At 43.2% G+C, this 19,793-nt stretch overlaps 1 protein-coding gene across 2 annotated transcripts in view; it reads left to right on the top strand.

The window, feature by feature from the left end:
• The window catches only part of LOC140077158 (P2R1A-PPP2R2A-interacting phosphatase regulator 1-like), a 981,687-nt gene that overhangs the window by 99,193 nt on the left and 862,701 nt on the right, over positions 1 to 19,793 (top strand). The window lies entirely within an intron of this gene.

The following is a 19,793-nucleotide window of genomic DNA, read 5'->3' as shown; positions in this document are numbered from 1 at the left end:
GGGGACATGCATGAGGGGACATTATACCATGAGGGGGACATGCATGAGGGGACATTATACCATGTGGGGGGGGGACATGTATGAGGGGACATTATACCATGAGGGGGACATGCATGAGGGGACATTATACCATGTGGGGGGGGGACATGTATGAGGGGACATTATACCATGAGGGGGGCATGCATGAGGGGACATTATATCATGAGGGGGACATGCATGAGGGGACATTATACCATGTGGGGGGGGGGACATGTATGAGGGGACATTATACCATGAGGGGGGCATGCATGAGGGGACATTATACCATGAGGGGGACATGCATGAGGGGACATTATACCATGAGGGGGACATGCATGAGGGGACATTATACCATGTGGGGGGGGGGGCATGTATGAGGGGACATTATACCATGAGGGGGACATGCATGAGGGGGCATTATACCATGAGGGGGACATGCATGAGGGGACATTATACCATGTGGGGGGGGGACATGTATGAGGGGACATTATACCATGAGGGGGACATGCATGAGGGGACATTATACCATGAGGGGGACATGCATGAGGGGACATTATACCATGTGGGGGGGGGGCATGTATGAGGGGACATTATACCATGAGGGGGGCTTGCAGGAGGGGGTATTATACCATGAGGGGGACATGCATGAGGGGACATTATACCATGTGGGGGGACATGCATGAGGGGACATTATACCATGTGGGGGGGGGGGGGACATGCATGAGGGGACATTATACCATGTGGGGGGGGGGGACATGCATGAGGGGACATTATACCATGAGGGGGACATGCATGAGGGGACATTATACCATGAGGGGGACATGCATGAGGGGACATTATACCATGAGGGGGACATGCATGAGGGGACATTATACCATGAGGGGGGCATGCATGAGGGGACATTATACCATGTGGGGGGGGACATGTATGAGGGGACATTATACCATGTGGGGGACATGCATGAGGGGACATTATACCATGTGGGGGGCATGCATGAGGGGACATTATACCATGTGGGGGGGGGACATGTATGAGGGGAAATTATACCATGAGGGGGGCATGCATGAGGGGACATTATACCATGAGGGGGACATGCATGAGGGGACATTATACCATGTGGGGGGGACATGTATGAGGGGACATTATACCATGAGGGGGGCATGCATGAGGGGACATTATACCATGAGGGGGACATGCATGAGGGGACATTATACCATGAGGGGGACATGCATGAGGGGACATTATACCATGAGGGGGACATGCATGAGGGGACATTATACCATGTGGGGGGGGCCTGTATGAGGGGACATTATACCATGAGGGGGACATGCATGAGGGGGCATTATACCATGAGGGGGACATGCATGAGGGGGCATTATACCATGAGGGGGACATGCATGAGGGGACATTATACCATGAGGGGGACATGCATGAGGGGGCAATATACCATGAGGGGGACATGCATGAGGGGACATTATACCATGAGGGGGACATGCATGAGGGGACATTATACCATGAGGGGGACATGCATGAGGGGACATTATACCATGTGGGGGGGGGGGCATGTATGAGGGGACATTATACCATGAGGGGGACATGCATGAGGGGGCATTATACCATGAGGGGGACATGCATGAGGGGGCATTATACCATGAGGGGGACATGCATGAGGGGACATTATACCATGAGGGGGACATGCATGAGGGGGCATTATACCATGTGGAGGGGGGGGGACATGCATGAGGGGACATTATACCATGTGGGGGGGGGGACAACTCAACATGTTTAAAATCCAATTGTCACAGAGGCCAAAAATTTTTTGCCTGGAGTTACAATTATAAAATATACAGTTCCGACTTACATACAAATTCAACTTAAGAACAAACCTATAGAACCTATCCTGTACGTACCCGAGGACTGCCTGTATTTGGACAATCAGTGTTTGTCCAGGTTAACATATAAAGCTCTCCTTTACAGAATGTGGTTAATATTTGGGAAATTGTAGAAACTTGCAATTTCATACTGTATTATACAATATTATGCTCTTGAAGCAAGGTAGTCTCAGGTTATGGAATAAAGCAGGGGTCCTCAAACTACGGCCCTCGGGCCACATTCGGCCTGCACACCCTTTCTATCCGGCCATAAGGGGGGCATGTATGAGGGGACATTATACCATAAGGGGGACATGCATGAGGGGACATTATACCATGGGGGGGGGACATGCATGAGGGGACATTATACCATAAGGGGGACATGCATGAGGGGACATTATACCATAAGGGGGACATGCATGAGGGGACATTATACCATAAGTGGGACATGCATGAGGGGACATTATACCATAAGGGGGACATGCATGAGGGGACATTATACCATGAGGGGGGGGGGGGACATGCATGAGGGGACATTATACCATGAGGGGGACATGCATGAGGGGACATTATACCATGAGGGGGACATGCATGAGGGGACATTATACCATGAGGGGGGGGGGGACATGTATGAGGGGACATTATACCATGAGGGGGACATGCATGAGGGGACATTATACCATGTGGGGGGACATGCATGAGGGGACATTATACCATGTGGGGGGGGGGGGGACGGACATGTATGAGGGGACATTATACCATGAGGGGGACATGCATGAGGGGGCATTATACCATGTGGGGGGGGGGACATGCATGAGGGGACATTATACCATGTGGGGGGGGGGTGGACATGCATGAGGGGACATTATACCATAAGGGGGACATGCATGAGGGGACATTATACCATGAGGGGGGGAACATGTATGAGGGGGCATTATACCATGAGGGGGACATGCATGAGGGGACATTATACCATGAGGGGGACATGCATGAGGGGACATTATACCATGTGGGGGGGGACATGTATGAGGGGGCATTTTACCATGAGGGGGACATGCATGAGGGGACATTATACCATGAGGGGGACATGCATGAGGGGACATTATACCATGTGGGGGGGGACATGTATGAGGGGGCATTATACCATGAGGGGGACATGCATGAGGGGACATTATACCATGAGGGGGGGGACATGCATGAGGGGACATTATACCATGAGGGGGGGACATGCATGAGGGGACATTATACCATGAGGGGGGGGGGACATGCATGAGGGGACATTATACCATGAAGGGGAAATGTTTATTATAAGGGAGACATAAATGAGTGGGGCATGTTAATGATGAGGAGGCATGTTTATACCGAGGGTACATATTAATAATGAGGGGAGCATATTACTGACTATGGGGGCATATTACTAAAATATTATCAAATATTATTATTAAAATAAGATATGTGCAGTGTTAACTTTAGTCCGGCCCTCCAACGGTCTGAGAGACCAGGGAACGGCCCCCTTCGTAAAAAGTTTGGGGACCCCTGGAATAAAGGAAAGAAACATCAACAGGAACTGCTGTGTAAAATAATTTTATATTGCTGAAAAAGGTAACAGAAAAAAAAACTCTAAATATTTGACAAATCAATGTAAGTGCGCAACATACTGCTATAGAAGCCATTGTGAAACAAGTTCCAGGAAGTGACAGAAAGCTTTTACAAGAACAATCATTGACTTCCCTATAAAACTTGTGGAGCGGCTATATGTTTAGTGTTTACAGGGTTGTGTTGTAATGATCACATTAACACATATTCACATCTTGCAATGTGACACCAGATATTCTACACAACATGTGTCCCTTAGATAAATTCCATAAAGTCAATTTACTGATTAAGAATCCTAGATAACAGTTTTTTATTATTTGCTCGGACTATAAGGCGCACCGGATTATAAGGTGCACCATCAATAAATGCCTGCTAAAACATCTAGGTTCATATATAAGGCGCACCGGAATATATGGGGCACCTGATTATAACGATGAATGACCAGCAGGTGGCAGACCTGTGCACTGTTCTAAGCAGCTGTTGTCTGTAGGTGCGGTTCATATATAAGGCGCACTGGACTATAAGGCGCACCTTTGATTTCTGAGAAAATCAAAGGATTTTGTGTACGCCTTATAGTCCGAAAAATACGGTATTGAAAACCACAGGTTTTGTTTTTATCAATACCCTTTAATGGCCAATATTGTGTTCAATTCATAGTTTAGTATTCATAGTTTAGTATTCGTAGTTCATACGGTTGAAAAAAGACACCTGTGCATCAAGTTCAACCAAGGAAGGGATTGAATGAGGAAGGGATTTAGGGGAAACAATTCTATATAACATAACCATCAATGTTATTTGGATATAAAAAGGGATCTAGACCCTTCTTGAAGCTCTCTGCTGAGACACTGAACAAACTGACTGAAAACTGATTGAACTCTGATGAAAAATGTCACTTTTTCACTGACCAAACCCTGATCTCTCCCTAATCAGACTCTGACATGATCTGCAATGCAAGTGTGAAAGGGGCCTTAAAGGGAACCTGTCACCAGGGACCTCATTTTCACTAAAGACAGGTTGCATAAGCTTTTACACCTGAAGTGCAAATCTGCCTTTCTGCCTTTTCTAAGCATTTGCATTACAATATAATTGTGTGTTATAACTTACCTTCCATCCTGGTAAAATACTGGGGCAGTCACAGGGGCTGGACTTTGGTTTGGATGCATTTCAAAAAACAACACATGACTTGTCTGTGCTACTCACTCCTCAGAGCTTAGCCCCCACCTTTATGCTCCTGTCTAGCCCCACCTCCTGCTCCTTCTCAGAGTCCAGCCCCTGTGACTACCCCAGGATTTTGTCAGGATGCAAGAGTAAGTTATAACACACAATTATATTGTAATATAAATGCTTAGAAAAGGCAGAGAGGCAGATTTGCACTGCTGATGTCATGGGCTTTTACAATCTGTCTTTAGTGAAAATGAGGTCCCTGGTGACAGGTTCCCTTTAAAGTCCTCACTGAAGTCTCCCTCTTCCTATTGGATTTTGTATGCATGGTAACCAAAATTAGCGTGCATGTTCACAGAAAGTTCTAGGAGTAAAATACTGGTTCCCTCAACACCTGATCCATAATACCAAATCTGTAATGGAAGCATCCATTAATATTAGTACGTGGCTGAGTGACCTTTGGGACATTCAGGCTTCAGGACCCAGTAGAAATTGTATCCTTAGCACCTTATGACTGCAAGATTAGGTTAGAAAGAGGTAAGAAGTAATTTCTAAATGAACACGACCGGGTGCTTCACCAGAATCCCAGGCGAAGCACAAGTGAAAAATGGAGGAGGATGACTGCTCCTCATCACTTTCCTTTCTCCATAGGAAGCCGAACTGCTGCTCTCAGAGGTGTAACTTGAGGGGGTACAGAGGGTGCGGTCGCAACCGGGCCCAAGAGGCTTAGGGGGCCCATAGGGGCTCACTCTGAGAAGACTAATACAATAAATCATACATTATAGTTGGGGACCTGGTACAGACTTTGCACTGGGGCCCATCAGCTTCTAGTTACGCCACTGGCTGCGCCACAAATCAGGTCATAGCTTGGGCCTGCTCTATAATTTGTGATGCTTTCGTCTGCCTCAGTCACTGTAATAGACCTCTATATGGCCGTGATCTGGCTGAAATTTGTGGGTCCAGGTCACGGCCCCCAATAAGTTGTGTACATGGTGGAGAAGGTGCAGGGACAGGAAGAGGAGAAAAACAATCGGTGGTGTACATGAAAGAAGAAATGAATAATAGTAATATTGTTTAATATTATAGTAATAGAAATGTATAATATAGCAAAAGTAATAACAAAAAGGGTGGTGGTAGATTATGGTTTGAACTTGTTCTCATTGGAAATATGAGGTGAATTGTTTCGAATTTTTGTGTCAAAACAGGAAAGTCCATAGCCATAGTTTATATTCATGAGCTGTGGAGAGATTTGCCTTTGCATTTATGTAAATGCCATGTTAATGCCAGGGGTGTAACAAGGAGAGGCAGGGCCCCATAGCAGGCTTCTGAATGGGGCCCGCCCTTCCCACTTCAAAAAAAATATACATATTTGTATACTCACACATGCGAGTTACAATCACACATCACAATTGTACTAGTGTCAATATAAGACACTTGTACAAATGATCACCATCCGCATCGACTACTTTTATGCCTCTATGCTGCGCTCGTCAGGAGCTGCACTTCGCACGGTATGCGACGGTTCTGAAGCCGGCGCACATTATGATGTCATCAGATCACGTGTGCCGGCTTCAGGGCCGGCGCGTTCGGAAGGCCTAGGCCGAAGAAAGATGAAGGTTTTTCCTGCGCTGCTCTGGGGGAACCAGGAAAGGTGAGATTTTTTTCTTTCCTAGAGAGGGGGATCAGTGTGTCTGCAGAGGGGGGGGGGGGTCAGTGTGGGGAGGGGGGGGGGTCAGTGTGTCTACAAGGGAGGGGGGGACAGTGTCTCCGCAGGGGGAGGGGGCGGGTCAGTTTGTCCGCAGGGAGAGGGGTTGGTCAGTGTGCCCACAGGGGGAGGGGGGTGGTCAGTGTGTCTACAGGGGGAGGGGGGGACAGTGTTTCCGCAGGGGGAGGGGGCGGGTCAGTGTGTCCACAGGGGGAGGGGGGTGGTCAGTGTGTCCACACGGGGAGGAAGGCAGCGTATCCGCAGGAGGAGGGGGGGCAATGTGGCCACTGGAGGGCGGCCCACGAAGGGGCCCACCAAGGCTCTGTCACCCAGGGGCCCACTAAAACCTGGAGCTGGCCCTGTATATAATGGTACACATCCTCCACTCTGTGGGCCACATGCTATGGCTTCTACCACTATTTTTCCGCTGCTGGTTAAAGGGAACCTGTCATCCGGAGCTCTTTGTCTGGCTCCCCCATGTCCACATTGGTTGCAATGTGTGAAAAGTGTGCACATTGAAAGTTTTCCTTTCTCTCTGCAGAGCAGTTTCCCGTATCCCATGGGAGTTGCAGTTGAGAAGCGGTCCCAGCCCACCCTCAGGAAACCCTCAGAAAACTTTCAAATTTTAAAAACACCCATATCCCTCCTATTTGATATAGTTTCATCTAACTTTTCTTTTTAAAAAACTGTTTTATTAAAAAAACACTTTAAAAATGTGTACACTAGTCTCCATGAGGGAGCCAGAAAAGGGGCTCCTGATGACGGGTTCCCTTTAATGCGTTGTGTTAAGATCGTGTTAACATTGAGTTATTAATACACTGCGATTAGGAAAAATCTTCTCTTGACACTTTTTTCTCTGATTTTCCATCTCATCTTTTTTTTTCTATACATTATCAGCTGACGTAAAGATAAAAAAATACAACTTGTCCCGCAAAATACAAACCCTAATATATTGAAGAGAAAAACCAGAGAAGTGATGTTTTTTCAACGATAACTGAAAAAACAGGGTGGAAAGGGGGAAAAGAATAGGCGTATATGATATACTATAAACTGTGATATACGTGGGTCGCTTAGGGTATACAGCACATCTTGGCAGGCACACTCAAGATCTGTCCTTTATTTATATTTTCATTGTATTTTTAACCTTTTTTTTTGCTTTCATGTACATTTTATGTGGTGCTTTCTGTGACTTTTTATGACTACTTCATCCCACAAGCCTGATGCTTTGTTATGGTTCTGCCGTAGTAATAACAAAAGCCAAACAACGCCTGCGGTGACTGACTGCTGTGTGCACACAGGCCGATCAGGAAACCAGCTCCTAGAGCGTCTACGTCATCAACACAGCCCCGCCCACAATTCTCCTCCTACTACACCGCATAACCCCGCCCCCTGGTTGAGGTCGTAATGGTACCACACTCCCATTCCCCTCCCAGCCGGCCCACCCCCTTGTAGCCACACCCCAGTGGCGCCGCCCTCCGCTGTTTCCCTCTAGTCTTTCTTTCTCTATTTTTTCCTCCTCAGCGCTTTCTACCCACAATCCCCCGCGAAAACCCTACAATGAAATTTAAGAAGTTTTTTAGGTTTCGGCGCCATTTTCGATTGGACTGAGGTAAGGAGGGATTTTTTTTTCCCAGGGAATAACTAGCCGGAGCGGTTTGTGTCTTTTATTCTAGTTTCCCCACCTCGACAGCCGCCTTTACCGCTCGGAAAAATCTGGAAAAAATTCAGGAAAAATTCCCGTGGTGTCCGGTGTGTAGTGGCGGCCTCCCCCACCCCCGGCTCCGCCCGGCATAGAGCGGAGAGAGGGAGCGACCGTTACCCGGGGACAAGCCCCGCCGCCCTGTGACTAGCAGTGGCCGCACACCCGCTCCGGGTCACCGGGCGCTTCACTTTCATCACCAGTTGTTTTTTTTTTTTTAAATTCTTTAAATTTTCTATTTGTACTTTTTTTTTTACTTGTTGGGGGAAATAAAATCAAAGTTTTTTTTTGTTTGTTTTTTTTTAAATTATTTTTTCCCCCTTCTTTGTAAATATCAGTAATTTCCTCTTTTGTAAGTGAGCTCTGCCCTGGGGCTGTTGTTTTGTAGAGGGGTGAAGAAGAGTCATCTGGGAGGAGGGGGATCAATAATTTGGGGAGGGAGGGGGGATTATTACACAGAGCACTTATGTCTTATACACATGGGGGGGGTGTTATGAGGGGCTTGTTACCCCCCTACGTGTAAGGGGTGGGGGTCTACAGGGCGCTTCCTGCCATGGAGGGTCAAACAAAGGGGGACGGGAGTCACTTATTTGTCACTTATTTGGCTTAAAGCCTCATAAACCAACATTTTAAAATACAATTTTTGTAACGATTTACAATATTTTACATTTAGTCATTTTTTGCTTTGTTTGTAATCTATGGTTGTGTTATGATAATAAAGTTTAGCACTTTTGAATTTTTGGGAAGAAATTACATCTTTCAAAAACATCTTTATGCTTTTTTTTTTCCAATGGGGTGGGGGTGGTAAAAAAAAAGTAAATCCTCTATCTGAGAGAGGTGGGGGCCATGTAGTAGTGACTCACCCTGTGATCTGGACCTCTCTATTATGTGGTGTACAAGGATTTTAATTTTTGCTTTGAAATTTACTTGTTTTTTTTTTTTTTTTAGTGTTTAATGTCGCTTTTAGAGGTTTTTACTTGGTTTAATGGTACAAGTGTAACTGGGAGTTTTCACACAGATTTTATTTTAAGCCAAAATTCGAAAGAATCAGGTCAGATACAAATCGCATCAAACTTTCATCAGAATTAAAAGTATACCCAGCGTTTGGTGCAGTTTTATAAGTTTGCAGGTGATGTAATTTTTTTTTTTTTTATGTAGTACTTTTTTCAGTGCATCCTTTTGTGCTCTGTGCATAAAAAAATTCTCAGGGGTTGCGGCATTTTTGGTAGAAATTAATACAGATTTTGTGATTTTTGAAACAATATTAAAATAAGTAAAGAGATGAAAGGGGCCTGTAGGTGTGAATATACTCTTATGGGCTATCCTCTTTACAATAAATGTGTATACACCACAGGGCTGACAGCCTGTCCATTGCAAAACTTCTTCTTCTTTTTTTTTGGGGGGGGGCATCATTTTCTAAAAATGTACTCCCCTATATTGTATCTAGCTGCTAAATGTGTGCGGTCACACTGTACATGGGAATAACATAGAATGTCCCTGCTGTAGTGTTATAGGGTATATAAACCAGTGCCAGGCAGATTTTGGAGGATACATTTAGGGATGGCCAATGCTTTGTGCTCTATTCAAGACGAAACTAGAATGTAGGAGAGCGGCCGAGCCTCCCTGTTTACTTCTAAAGGGTCAGTCCAGACAGGTCCTGCACCAATAGTAACGTCTCCTGCTCATATGAGACCGATTACTTGTGTTACCTCCTTCCTGTAAAGCAATAAAACACCTGAAAAAAAAAAGACATGCAAGGGTTAACATTAACTCACAAATCCTATCCACATACTATATTACATGACCCCAGGATCTGGTGACCAGTAAAAGTTCCGCTATAAGAATGAAGAGTTTCTGGATGATCTGTGATGTAATTCTGTATATAGAGAGTTGTACTTTGTTGTCTTGATATGTTTTATGATTTATTAGAGTTGATGCGGTTGTGTCCAGGCCCAGACTGACTACACTTTCCACACGTTGTGTCAGGGCACGAGCTGATGTATAGGTGACGTGTAGATTACAGTAGGTCTGTTTTTCATTTCTCAACCCTGTTCTGTTACAAATGCTGCGTGACTCCTGCACAAACCTGTCAATAGATGCAGAATGGCAGGAGTTACATTCTCAACCCAGATCCAAGGTTTCATGGGGAGTCCATTTTTAAGAAGCTGAAGTGTGAGGACGCGTTCACATATTGCGTTTTGGATGCATTGGGAAAGATGCTGCCGTTCCTCTGCAATGTAAATGCATGTATTTTCGTCCTGTCTCTTTATTGCTTTTTAAAAATGTGCACACGCTTCTGGTTGCGTTGCATTTTGTGATGTTTTAACTTTTGCGTTTTGCTGGGACACAGTTTCGGTGAACTTTTTCATCAAAGTCCCAACTTTTAATGCGTTTTTCAAGGGTGGAGGAGACCATTGCTTTCCGATGATTAGGACATTAAAAAGTATTTGCAAGCTGGTCTTCGGCAGCGCGCATGCGTTTCCAATGCGTTGAAAAACCGCACCATGGGAACTCGGCTTGAGAGCGCGTTTTGCCCTGCATTTTTATTGCATATGAAACGCATTACAACAGCTGAGGAGAAATGATTTGCCTTTTTACATTACTGTTTACATTTGTTAACACATGTGTTAACAAAATGCATACATTAATGCGTTGTTAACATATCTATTTACAATGCATTTTGTAAATGGCAATGTTAACAGTAATGTAATTGGGCAAATCACCTCTCCTCAGCTGTTGTAATGTGTTTCAAACGCAATGGAAATGCTATCAAAATGCACCACGTGAACGTGCCCTGAGGGCGCGTTCACACATTGCGTTTTGGTTGCGTTTGAAATGCATTACAACAGCTGATGAGAGGTGATTTGCCTAATTACATGATTATTTAAGTTGGTTATCGCAATGTTAATGCATGCATTAACGCATTGTTAACGCATGCGTTAACATCGCACTTACAATGCGTTTTGTAAGTGGAAATGTTAACAGTAATGTAATTGGACAAAACGCCTCTCCTCAACTGTTGTAATGCGTTTCAAACGCAATGAAAACGCAGGTCAAAACGCAATGTGTGACTGCGCCCTGAGGGTTGGTGTAGGCAGAACATCATTTCTATGCTTTCTTGAAGTTTTCTGATGCTCTTTAAGTTTATAAACGCAGCACTAGTGGTACATGGGGCCGCACCCTTATACTTTGTGACCCACACTTGGCTTTGACTGAAGAAACTGCATGCAAAAACCTAAACAGGGAAACTCATTCAGAGGCTTGGCTCACTGTTTGGGTCAATGAGTGTTAACCGCAGTGATGTGCAGTAGTAGCAACAGCCATGGGTGATCTGTAGGGAAACCTGGCCCCTTCCATTGCATGGTGTGGTACTTGTGTAGATCTCCTGTGTCATTTCATGGACTTCACCTCTACTTGTCACGTCATGTACAGACATCCTTGGGCCACTTGCTAGTGAGTTTGTTCCGAGGGCGGCGGAGGGATTTCCTGAACCTCATTTCAGTTTGGTCTAGGAAATCCCCTCCAGGGAACGGGGCATTTATCTTTGGACCAAACTCTCTCAAGGGCATCCGCTTTTAGGATGATATTTCTTTCTGATACAACTCTAACCACAACTTTTGGGTACAATTTGCCTAAAGCCCATTGCCCAGGAGCAAGTTTGTTGAGATAAACTGGCTACATGCGTGTTCGGGATCTACAAGGCTGCACCTGGAATTGCTGGACACAACTCAGCAGGTCCGTGTAACCGTTGTAGGTTCGGTCCGATAAATCGTGCACATGGCGAAGTTGTCAGAACAAACTTGCTTGTGGGCATATAGGCCTTAGTTTTACCTCTGCATCACTTGCTAATGGACTTTGTACTTATTTTTTGAGCTGCTTAGTCTCCATTGCATTGCTATAGCCCAGTGGTGGCAAACCTATGGCACAAGTGCCAGAGCCCTCTCAGTGGGCACCCAAGCCGAGGAAGTGCTACATAGCTCCATTTTAAATAGGGACGTACTGGGCTTTCTGGGACTTCATTAAGGCTGATGCCACATGTGTCGTTTTGGGCCGTTTTAGAGCTTGCGTTTTCAGTCTGTTTAAAAACAAATGCGGTTTTAAAACGCATCCGTGTTTGCCAGTTTACCATCACTGCTATCACCTCGTTATTGTTGCTTGTTGACATATTTACGAGTATATCTATGTGAAAGTTGCTTTGAGACTTGCAACAATACTCATTGAGAAAAGTGACTTCTAAGAGACTTGTGCAGGCTGTAGGCTCTGGTTAGGGTGATGTCACACATGGCGTTTTTAGGCCGTTTTTAGTTTTCAGATCATAACCGCATTTTTGTCCGTTAATTGCGCAAATTCGCATGCGTCTTTTACAAACTAAAAACGCCATGTGTGACATCACCCTTAATCGCATGGTGCATGCAATGGGGTGGAGGTTGCTTATTACAAAAGCAGAGAGTATAAAGCTCTAACCAATGTGGCCCATGCCCATCACTAATGATCATAATGAGACTGTAACTAATAATCAGGACATTTGTTTGGACAGCTCCAGTGTCTGATGGACTCCATTCTCTTATTCTTGTGATCATTAAAAAAAAAAACTGAACCTACCATTAAAATGGCAAAAAAAAAACCCCAAAGACTTTGCATTAATGAAGGACCTTTGGCATTATGGTCTTGTGATAAGTGTGTGTATATTGACCTTAGTGATATGTTTCATTTTGGTTGCAATGAAAATTTGCATGACTCACTTTCCAGCACAGAATTTTCCCTAATTATCCGAATTCATGCAGAATATAGGGCATGTCATCACTTTCTTTTTTTTTGCTATCCGGCGGCACGCCATTGAAATTAATAGAACAGAAAATCTGTGTCAAAATCTCCAATGTGAACTGACCCATAGATTGGATATTTAACCAATTGCCACATTTTTAGAAGTATTTTCGTTGTCTACAGCATCTAGATTGTACTTTGCAGTTTTTGTGGAGCTGTTGTGAAGTCTTTATACAATGTTGGGGGAAGTGAGTTTTTCTGGAGACTAAATTTAGATTAATTGGCGCCAAATTTCAGCTAACAGAGTTTCATTTCATTAATCAGCGTACAAGCTAAAGCAAAAGTGGTGTCAAATATAAAGTTCTATAGTAATTCTACTACCAAATACAAAAAATAAAGATCCCACCACAATCCTGAGAAAAGGTGATTCATGATACTTTGACAGAGGGGTTGAGTGACCTGATATGAAGTATTTCAGCTTGGTTTATAAGGTCTCAAATCAAAGGCTTTAGGCCGGGGGCACATGGTGGAATTGCCTCAAAGTGGACGTGGTTTATACAATTCCTATCTACATGCTGCAGAAAACAGGATGTCTCGCTGTGGCTTCCATCACCAGTTATCCATGTGCACCTTATATATCAGGATGATGCATTGCCAAGGTTTTAGTGTCAAACTTTCATGTGTTCATTGTATTGAACTTTTTATTCAGTTTCTCCTTTGGATGAAAATTTCTGTTTTTAAGACACAGTTTGTAAATGACATTATAGGAATAGATATAAATGTATATTAGAAATCATAAGAACCCAGACACCGCCACCTCCTGGTTGGCTGAAAGTTCTCCACAATTTGTTGGGATCAGTTTAATCTGCAGTACAATCCTTTTATCAGATCTACAACATTCTCACTCATTTCCTATTCAAAGAATAAGTGATAGTTTCTCTTTTTTTATATGTACAGGCGGTCCCCTACTTAAGGACACCAGACTTACAGACGACCCCCAGTTACAGACGGGCACCTCTGCCCACTGTGACCTCTGGTGAAGCTTTCTGAATGCTTTACTATAGTCCCAGACTGCAATGATCAGCTGTAAGGTGTCTGTAATGAAGATTTATTGATAATCCTTGGTCCCATTACAGCAAAAAATTTTGAAAATCCAATTGTCACTGGGACAAAAAAAATTTTTGTCTGGATCTACAATTATAAAATTCTGACTTGCATACAAGTTCAACTTAAGTACAAACCCAAGGAACAATCTTGTACGTAACACGGGGACTGCCTGTAAGGTAGATAATAAATATATATATATATACACACACAGTAACTAAAAATTTGTATTAAATATACAGTATATATATTTTAAATCTATCCAATGATGCCAAACTTATACCCCCGAATGGGAATTTAAATGGGGAACACCCCTTTTTTATGCCTTGCAGATTCAGATCCCCTCCCCCAATGAAAAATTACATTGATTCAATCTACAATTGAGGTAATTTCCAGACGGATGGCACTGTAATCATCAAAATGGCAAAAAAAAAAATCTCATGAAATATCGAAAAAGAGGAAAATATGTGACAAATATTTTTTTTAAATCTAACCATTGATACTGAAGTTGACCCTGTATTTCCACCTCAGGGGTGTGATGGAGGGGAATCAAATAGTTTTAATTTTATGTAGAAGCTACATTCACTGTAACCCAGGAGCTACAGCATGGATCTTAGTACCATAGTTTTGCGTTCTCTTCGGGGGCTGGTGTAATGTGAGTCTTTTCCCCTCTGAAGATGGGGAAGATTCTCGTTGCCTACAAAGTTTTCAAATATCGAAAGCTCTGCATTAAGTTCTTGAATTTCTTTACATTCAAAGCATTTAGAGAAATATTTTTGTAAGGTGCCCCAGGTGTGTGGGGGTAGGAGGCAGAGGTTGGTAGCATTGAATACATTTTTGAAAAATATTTGACATTTACATTTTTAGTTTCTTATATATTATACTCGTGCATGCACACACACACAAAAGGAGAATGTTAAGCAGTACAATAAGGATGACAACAAAAGGCAAAAAGGTTTGGTGTTTCGTTCCATAATCGGCAATATTTTGGCGCCAATGTCTTTCCCATCTATTCTTGAGGAAGGCCGAAGTTTTTTCGTACATTTGCATATAGAGCAGCACTGTAGTCTTGGGGTATTTATACATACAAAATAAGCCGAAGGGTGATGCCACATGTTGCATTTTTAGTCAGTTTTTAAGCATGCGATTTCAGTCCATTTGAAAATACATGTGTTTTTAAAAATACATCTGTTTTTATCCGTGTATTATGCGTTTGGCTGCTTACAACCTGTTTATCTATTAAGATAATTGGGAAAACTGTCAAAAATGGACCAAAAACGCCACATGTGGCATCAACGGATCAATAATATGGTCAGCTGAAACAATAGGAGCTTACGCAGGGATGGGACTGCTGGAGAGTAGCGCTCCAGGAATCTCCTAGGACCAAATGTGCAGGTTACCTCGGTGAGAAAGGGAAGTCATGGGGAGCCACCACTGCTAAGATGTATGTCCCCGTTCTCTGTATAGGGGGAGCAAAATAAGCTTATTTTGTGATGCAAACAAGGAGAGACTCCCTGATGCTGATGGGAAGAGTAAATATGTCACTTTTTATTTCCTCTTAGTGACTGTTTTTGGTAATTTCAGTCCTTGTAAACTGTAGAGGAGAGATGGGAGAAGGTCCTAGCGCTTATCACAGGTAGAGAATCTTACTAGTTGGTTTATTGTCTAGGAAGAAGTGCATGGAGTCTGAATATAATAAGTGACAGTACATGAAATCTTGTATCATTATTCATTGTACAGATGCTATTCCGTCTGACCTGTCATGTGAATGCTCACAGTGATTCAGGAACTCCAAGCAACACATGAATCAAATGGTTACATTTCTTGTTATTATTCGGCTGGTTGGTAATTCATTGTTACACCTTCTTTATAACTTACTGATGAGCAGTGATGGACTTGTTTATTTGATGAGATTCTTCAACCTCTTAGAGACTAATTGGGGGAGCTGATCTCTTTAGCACATTTCATAAGGGGGCAGCTTGTTACAGTCGCACAGACCTGCTGTGATTTATCATTTTACATTGACACCATCCACAGCTTATATCTTCTTACACTTCAGCTTCTTTCCTCATGCATAAAGCGATGGCTTTGGCGATGGACTGTGTTTCTAGTTAGTATTCTGGTAGTAAATGGTGGTGTTCAATGCAAGGACGAATAGATATAGTAAAGGTTACATCTACTATTGTGTCTCTTATTCAACCTTAACCCTGTGTCTTTTTGTTTCTTCACAGGATGACTGAGCAGGGGGGACATCTCTGCGGCTGGAAAGGATTTCTCTGACCTGAGATAGCAGCACATCATGGTTTGTAGAAACAAGGAGATACAGACCATTCTGAGCTGCCTCTTCATGTCTGAGATGAGCCGCCTTCATACCTCACACCTACCGTTTTCGGAATTGTTTTGGAAGTGTTACAACTTAGTGCAGATTTTTCATAAGTAATACAATATCTCTAGAGAATATATATAAATGCATGCTATATTTTTTCTCTGCATGGTTGGATGGCTCTGCCAGATATTGGTCCCCATTACAGCCCTAAGGCTCCATGCACACATCCATGTGAGAAGACTTGAGCTGCAAATGGCTGGAGAAGAGAGCACAAATCACGGCAGGAATAGGTCCTGCCCTTTATTCTGTGGTGTGGCAGCCATGAGCTTGGCCATGCCCTTCATTTGCGGATGTGTGCATGGAGCCCAAGATCCCATATAACCACAGTATTCTAGTAGCCAAAATCAGAGCCCGATAGGTACGTCCACAAATCTCACTCTCCTCTAATGTACTTGAAAGGAACCTGTCACCTTTTACCCCACTCAATAGCACCCCTGCTGGTAGGATATGACATGTCCTTTCTACAATTCCTCTGTTATGTGAAATCCCACCATTTATCTATATAATATACTCAGATATATATATTAAAAAGAAAATCTTCTAAGTCATGTGAAAATAAGCAGATTTCAACAATTGATACTCCGGTTCAGATGTTGGAGGGGGTAGTATCACTGTAGGTGCCTATATCTTAGGTTCTATAGCAGCTAAAACATAACAGCTAACATGATTCTCATCTTTAACCCCTTACTGCCATGTGAAGAATTAGTATGTCACTCATTGTTTACGGAAGTATGGAAAGGGCTCACGGGCTAGCACAAATCGTGGCTGTTAACACTTTGATTACCACCGGCGTGGGTTACACCGTACTGGCATTGATTGTCACTCCCTGTGCTGTCATCAGGAACCAAAGATCCGTCGCCCTGACTGAGGCTGTGTCATTTATTAAGATGTATTTGGTGCTAAAGCAGTGTATTTTTTTTGGCGCATGTGTAACTTTCTTCCATATGTAGTGATGCTGTAGCAGCACGTAAATACTGGAGTGTGATGACTGTGCTGCTCTCCAGTATTACACTGCTGCTCTAGTAATGCTATGCTTCCCTGCATATAGGAAGCTGCTTATCCTACAAGAATACACCATCCTTTATACTACTTTCCTTAGACAATCCCCTTTGCACTATGTATATATACTGTATGTGCCACAACCACTCAATAAATTATCTTCTCAATCATATGAAGTGTGTATTTTTGGAAACTCCTACTACTCATGTCAAATATAAAGACTAGGGGTAGACATCTGACCGATTTCTTTTTCATTCATCTCTAACTGCAGTGCATAAAGACTCTCTATTATAGGGAATGGGCGGTTGTGATTTGCAGTAGCATAGTCTGGCCACTACACAGGGGGCAGCGCTGTTCTATCCTCTGCATACGCTGCTAGAGTGCTGACCTGGGTGGTCACCCACCAATCTCACATAAAGGACCTTAAGAAATAAAAGCGATTTCCAAACCCCCCAGGCACATGAGAAGGATATTGGTTGAACAGAAGCTAGCTTACCTGCTTACCTGCCTTCATCCAACAGGATCTTTTCCCCCCATTTGAGAAAGAACGGAGGTAACATGCGGAATAGCAGAGAGGCTTACTTGCTGAAATTTAAAGTTTTCATTGATTGTGTGTGGGGCTAGTACTGTTAGGACTGACACACGGTCCAGAATAAGTGTGGATATTCTGTATGTATAATACAGCAGGCACCTGACGTTCACCCAGTTGCTGGCACCAATTGCAGCAGTTAATTTGTTAGTTATGCAGAAGCAGCATATGGGTGCTGCCTTATTGATGCCATTCTGCACCCCCCACAGGCTAGAAGAGCAGTATTTTTAGAGTACACTGGTCGTGCAGTAATGTATGAATGATCAGACCTATTAGTGCTAAATGGCCTGAAAAAGTAGTAAACAAATTAACTATAAAAATTCACCTCTTTCCTTACAAGCTATACTTATAAACAAATGACATCATAAACATGTAAGAGCCCACTAAAAGTGGGGCCCCAAAATAAAACTACTTTATGAACAGTCACATTCAGTAAGACTTGCCTTATTAGCCCAAACAGTAGTATGGTGAGGCAAACTACAATCTAATATGGGACTCTGAGAATTTTATAAAGGATTGACAGAAGACAAATATGAAAGATAATATAAATTTATATATGATGAATAAATATAGATTATATATACAGCTAAATAGATAATAGAAGATTGATGGATAGGAATATATAAGATACATGGATAAACATGGTAGATGAGCCCTGCAGGAGGCACTGGACACAAGGGCTCTTAGTGAGGAGAGGACTGAACTTTTTTCCTGCAAACTGATCTTGTGGTCAAATATGTTTCCTGCCACTTCTTTCAGTGCATCTTTAATTTCAGAGCACAGTGCCCCAGTATCTCCACTCCTTTGGCACCAGAGAAACCTAAGCGCTGTGCTTGGCAATTTCCTGACACTTCCATAGATTTGAATGGAGCAGCAGGACACATGCTCAACCTGCCACATCACTCAAATCATGAGAACGGGACATACCCCTTCCCCAGGTCAGATTATTATCCCCTAATCTGTGGATAAAGATGACAGTAACACTTGGTGTATTTCGTTCCATAAGCTTTGCAGTAAGACTGATAAACAGATAATTCCAAACAATAATGAGTACACTTACACACAATTACATTTTTTATTATGTTTTACCATTGACAGCAGGATTATATAAATGAACATCTACTTCGTGATCAGAGTGAATATTCCAAATCTGTAGAAAAATTATAATTCAATTTGTACCAGGATAAAATTTCTCACAAGCAGCAAATTCAAGACATTGCTCATCACAAAAGATAAATACTTTCTTTAAATAGGTCTAGAAATGGAAGGAAAGCGACTTTTAAATACTCTTCAAATTTTCTGGCTCATTCTGACAACGACCTTTAGTGAATATGCAGGTTCGAGAGGTCACTGGATGTGCCGCTTCTTGAAAGGCAAAAAAATTACAACTAAAATTATTTATGTATAAAAAAATAAATTACATATTAAAAATAAAGAAAAACAGGTCTACTTGAGGCCTAACATCAGAAAGACTATAATTGGACAGAGTGTAAGGGGGGGGGGGGGGGGGGGGGAGCAAAAAAGTCATCAGTCCTTTACTCCTGCATCATATAATCCCCTCTAAGAGTAAGTGCTTAAATGGTTTCCAATAAGGCAAGTCTTTTAGGCTGCTTACACATGGCCGCATCCTAGCAGCCGACCCCCATAGTACGATACAGGAAATACACAAGCGAGTTACTGTACCGTGCCATCGCTGCAGAAAGAGCGTGCCTCTTCAGCCGTGCGCCACTGCTTCCTATGGAGAATGGAGGGGTGAGCAGTGCTCATCCCTCCGCCTCTCCAGCCGAACGTGTGCTATGCACTAGTCCTGGCCCGGGCGTAGCACACATTAGGGTGTAAGCCGCCTTAAAAGGAGTGTTTCATATCAGTCTGAAACACCTTAACCATGTGATAAATGTCTA

Source organism: Engystomops pustulosus, chromosome 9, assembly GCF_040894005.1.
Source record: "Engystomops pustulosus chromosome 9, aEngPut4.maternal, whole genome shotgun sequence".
Classification (NCBI taxonomy): domain Eukaryota; kingdom Metazoa; phylum Chordata; class Amphibia; order Anura; family Leptodactylidae; genus Engystomops; species Engystomops pustulosus.
Note: the sequence above shows the minus strand (reverse complement) of the source record. Positions and strands in the feature narration are given on the sequence as shown.